The sequence below is a fragment of the Cucurbita maxima genome, unplaced genomic scaffold (assembly GCF_002738345.1).
Source record: "Cucurbita maxima cultivar Rimu unplaced genomic scaffold, Cmax_1.0 Cma_Scf00063, whole genome shotgun sequence".
Taxonomy (NCBI): Eukaryota; Viridiplantae; Streptophyta; class Magnoliopsida; order Cucurbitales; family Cucurbitaceae; genus Cucurbita; species Cucurbita maxima.
In genome coordinates, this window is record NW_019272079.1 from 66,296 (window position 1) to 71,948 (window position 5,653).

The following is a 5,653-nucleotide window of genomic DNA, read 5'->3' on the forward strand; positions in this document are numbered from 1 at the left end:
GTAATCTTCTACTTATAATATTTTTCACAAAGTGGGTGTGAGGTAATAAACTAGAGCTAACTAAACGAGTTACTAACTTATATAGTACTTTTAGTAGAATTATTAGTAGACTTAGTAAAACAAGTTACCGCGCATCCTACCCTTCTCGGAACTGAAAATAGTCCAAGCACATGTGACGGTTTTAAGATAGGTCTCAATCATGTTATGTGTGTGATTGCATTGATAAGCCCAAATTTGAGTTGATTTACTTAGTATTTCATAAAATACTCAAGCCACGTGCTACCCTTATACGTTCTAGGTAAAGGTAAAGTTCCACATACGGATGATGGTGAACGCTAGAAAGGCTATGAAAGTTAGAAGAGGGCATGATACGGTAGTAGAACACATTGAACTTTATTTAGTAGTTGGTAGTTGTTTTTAATGCAATTTTTTTATTTATTTAAAAATTATGTTGTGTTTAATTTATTGTTTTAAATTAAATGTATAAGTCCACAAATTTATTTTAAAATTATTTATTATGAACGTAGGCATATGAGATTAAACCATGCCTATGGTAACGCCACTCATTTCGGCTAAAAAAGATAGGGCATTACAAATACTATTCTTGAAACAACATCTTCAATGGAAGTCACACGAGGCACACGTCTAGCAATGTTCACCTTCACTGTGACACACGCATATGCCACAGCATAGTTCACTTAGGCAACAGGGTCTAGGGGTGGTGGAGAGTTTATACAATGTCTCCCACTAATGTACATTTTGAGGCATTTCAAATATGTCAAATGTGGACATGATTTAGGCAAACAATCATACGTTGTCATTTTGAGGCATTTCAAACCCTTAGAGTCTTCGATGGATGCAAATTTTTGTGAACTTTAATATTTCATACCGATGGATTTAATTCCAAAACTACATACCCAAATTCTCTCTAAAACTCAAGCTTTAGAGGTTAATGCTCGGGGCCCTACCTTAGCCTTGAAAAAGCCTATTTTTGATAATCATCAAAAATTTTGCATCTGTCTTGCCTATTCCTTAGCTCGGCTTTCCTTGGTGCGTTGGATGTTTTACCGTCCTCCTCGATCACTTCATGGATTGTCTATGTTGATCATTGCATGACCGAATTGGTATTGCTCGAGGGTTTGCCACTTTGTTTGTTATTACATACGAGTCACACTGTTTGAAACCTCACCGCTCCAGCTCCATTCAGGGCATATCTCCCCTCGATTTGTTTATGAAACTTAAAAATGAAGTCACAAGGAAGAATTCGGGATTGATTTCTTACATTCTCGTGGATTGTACCTTAAGTTATTCACCTCTAAAGTTCGCCAAAAATTGTTTTCCTCACCGGAGCTCAACTTAGAAAAAGGTTATTGGCCAGTCATTTCTAAGGTTTTCAGGGAATCTCTTCTTTATTATTTCTTCAAGCTAAATGAACTCGGTTGGTGGAACGTTTTTAAGTGTGTGGCCTTAATTTATTGAAATTGTTTTCGGTTAGCAAATCACCCAAAAACACCAAATTAAACTTTCTTGGGCAGTTAGATCTACGACGTTTTGGCTTTCGATTTATTCATCAAAATTACTCGTCTCAATCCTCTTAAACTAAAGAAATGCTCAATTTGAAGAAAAATAGATCGTAGATATGAATTTGATACTTACCCCAATTTAAACTAGAAATTGACTTTCTTCGATTACACACGTTCTTGAGGTTAATTCTTTTCATGGTATTCACCAAGAATGTTTCTAGATAGAGGGAGCTTAAACTGACAAGGTAACCTCTAGAATCGTCATGATTTGGAGATTGAGTTTTCTAGATTTCTCATTGAAAATATCTCTTGTATCACCGAGCTACCGAGCTACCGACCTCAAATTTGAATTCTTTTTGGTTAATGTGATGAGATGTCAGGTGAAGAACAAACTCAAATTTAGTTTAGAACTATATAGGTTAAAAAGGCAGATTCAAGGATTTTCTTATCACTTCTCGCCTATCTAATTTTGTGATAGGTGGCATTTGTGTAATTATCTCAAAGTTTAGGGATATTTTTGTAATTTTCTATTTTTAAAAATATTTTGTTGTTCTTTGTCCAAAAATTCTAAGCTTATCTAACAAAATCTCATCCTTTATGGGTCCTTTATGTGTCCTTTCTTGAGCACCTTGAATTGAATAAAAAACTTTATAAAGTTCCTTAAAGAAAGGAATAACTACCTTTTCATCATTTATGCTTACCTTTTCCTTTTCAATCCTTCTTCAATTACCTTAAATCTTTAAAATTACTTTTTATAGGCTATTTAAATGAATTGTTTATGAACTTTGTGCTTTCCGATTTTTTCCTTAGATCCCTTAGACCTTACATGAGCCGCTTAAACTTCCTTGCATTACTTTTACCTTTACTTCGATTGTTACGGGAAATACCTAAAATCATACACCCGAATAAACTATGTGAAAGTTTACTAGTCTCCAAACAAGCAGGACTATCATTACTAGCTCAAACTAGTTTTCGTGCTGAGCAACCACTGCAACTGGTCCATGCAGATTTATTTAGCCCGACCACTTTATCGTCGATTTTTGGCAATAAGTATTTTCTCTTGTTGATGATTATAGTTGTTGGATGTGAGTGTACGTGCTCAGAGAAAAAGGAGAGGCATTACGTTCGTTCAAGAAGTTCAAAAGACCCGTTGAAAATAGGTCTATCACAAACTAAAAACCTTGCGCATCGACCAAGGTGAGGAATTCTTAAACCATAACTTCTCCAAATTTTGCGAAGAGGAAGGTACCAAGCATCAAATCACTTTACTATACAATCCACAATAAAACGGTGTGGTCGAGCAAAGAAGTCGTACCATATTGAACACTACAAGAAGCTTACTCGAGAGAATGCAAGTCTCGATAATTTTTTGGGGCGAGGCAATATGACATGCAATTCATCTTCTAAACTGTTTACCATTGAAGGCATTGGACACTCACACCCCGTACAAAACATGGATCGGTAAGACACCTCACTTCAAGAATCTAAAAATCTTTGCTTGTGCAGCACATGTTAAGACTCTGCAAAGCCATATATCAAAATGCTTGATGACAGAAGCCAAAAGATGGTATATTTTGGACACATTGGAATCGTGAGTTATAGTCGTTTAGTTTTTTGGTTTCCTACTCTCATTTTCATCCAAATTCGATAGAAGTTCTCCATCATTTTCGTTCAAACTTGTTTCTAAGCCATCTAAACAAGATTACCCACAAGTTCTACAAAGGAACCGAGCGCTGAATGAGCCTAGAACCCAATCCTCAGTACGAATGACCATTGAAGAAGTTCAAAGAAAGATTGAAAATCTAATCCGAGCATACACACAAATTCATCGAGCAAGACCAATCCCACTCGATTTTTTTCATCTCCAAGAAACATTCTTGTTGCAGACCACGAAGAGAATTAACCTTAAGAACGTTTGTAATCGAAGAAAGTCAATTTTCGGTTCAAATTGGGGGTAAGTATCGAATTCCTATCTATGGTCTATTTTTCTTCAAATTGAGCATTCCTTTAGTTTACGAGGTTTGAGATGAGTAATTTTGATAAGAAATCGAAAGTCAAAACGTCGTAGATCAAGCTGTCAAAGAAAGTTTAATTTGGTGTTTTCGGGTGATTTGCTAACCAAAGAAAATTTCTCTAAATTAAAGTCACACACTTAAAAGACTTTCCCCCAAACCAATTCAATTAGCTAGAGGGAATAATAAAGAAGCGATTCCCGGAAAATTTCTCTAAATTAAACCCACATGTACCCTTGGTCGCTGACAAGATTCTACGTGCACAAAATCACATTGGACAATTCCTAAGGAGAACTCTTAAGTTCCAAGCTTTGACCCAAGCTTGGCCCCCACATGTTATAAATGATGTTGGATTTTTAGAGTTATATTTGCATATTAGATGAGCATGTAGAGTGTGATTTCTATGTTATGTATGGTCGTGTCTAAGGGCATATCGGTTGAAGTAGATTCTTCTTTTTGATATTTAATCTCTAACAAAAATCTAAATAATTACAACAAAATCAAGATAAAAGAAAAAGAAGATAGCGGTGGTGACAAACACTTCGGCTGTTTCAAACTTTCTCTTTTTGGAATGGAATATTTACGGAATCCCCATGAATAGGATCAAACCTTATTCCATGGTGGTATGTACATGAGATTCCTCTTTCTTATTCTTAAGCAAGTCCCCAAGAGGGCTTGGCTTAGTTGATCCATGATTTATGTTTCGTCTTTCGTTTCCTTTTCGTTTGTTTCGAGAAATATATCGATCAAGTGTATCAGTTGTAGTTGCTATAATGGAGAATGAACTAGGTCGACGACTGTGGACGATATAAAATTGTCCCGAGAACAAAATTACAACCCTAGCTTATTTATGAAGTTTGAAATTAAATAGAAAAAGAATTGTAGATTGACTTTGAAATTAAATTACAGTCCTACCATTAACTATTTAAAATTGTTTGATCTGAATTCGACTCAAAACCGTGTGTTTATACCATTTTTATTAGAGTTAATGAGATTGATGATAGTATAGCACCAAAACTGTTAAAACATAGAATAGAAGGGTCTTGAAAACAAACAAAACATTCCCTATTTGTTTTGACTTAAAAATTAAAGATGTTTTAGCTTCTTAAGAGTAGTGTCTACCGATTTCACCTTAGTGGCTTTTTCAACATCATAATAACATATTATTATTCACTCTCAAAATTGAAAAAATAGAATTAGAATAAATTTTATTAAGAACGGTTTGATTTTAAGCAATTTTGTAAATAAATTTGATTATGTATTGGAGACATTTTGTATTAATGCATGATAAATTTATTCGATATGACCTCACATAGTAGTGTGTAGAGTGTGAACCTGTACCATATTAAAACGTGTTACATTAAATTTTAAATATAGGAAAGGTTCCTTTTTTTAGGGTACCCCCGGGAACAGATCCAGTGGAGACAACATTTATATTGGCAAATAGGAGGTTTCCAAGTACATGCCCAGAAGATCCTTTCAATTGGCTAGAATCCGTTACTTGAACGAAACTAGATCTTGGCATGTACAGAATGAAAACTTCATTCTCGATTCTACGAGAATTTTTATTTTTCAAGTAGTGTTCGCTCGATTACGTATTAAAACGTGTTACATTAAATTTTAAATATATCTTTAATTAAAATAGAAAATTAAATAAGAGAAAAAGGTAGGAATCATTCCATTTAAGAAAAAAAAAATATAGAAATAATAAATTTGTCCTTTGGCTTATGTTTTTGTTTGTTAATAGCCAAAGAAACCTCCATGCTTAGTAATGCTACTCTCACGCTTGTGTGCTACTTTAAATTAGTGCAATAATTGGGGTTTGAGCAATGCTTCCAAATGGGGTTAAAGCCTCTGAAATTTGAGCGGTGCTTCCAAATGGTACAGCTACTAGAACTTCTAAGCTACTTCCAATTGGTGTAACCCCGCAACCCCGCAACCCCTAGGGCTTGTGCATCATGTTATCCAAAGGCACGAAATGAAAATTGATGATCGTGATCTACAACACCAGTGACATCGCCAAAAGTAGCAACCACTTTTGCGGCAACCACTTTTGCACAACACTGCCAAGCAATCACTAAGAAAAGGGTGATGAGCTTGAAACCTTTGCCTGCTGCC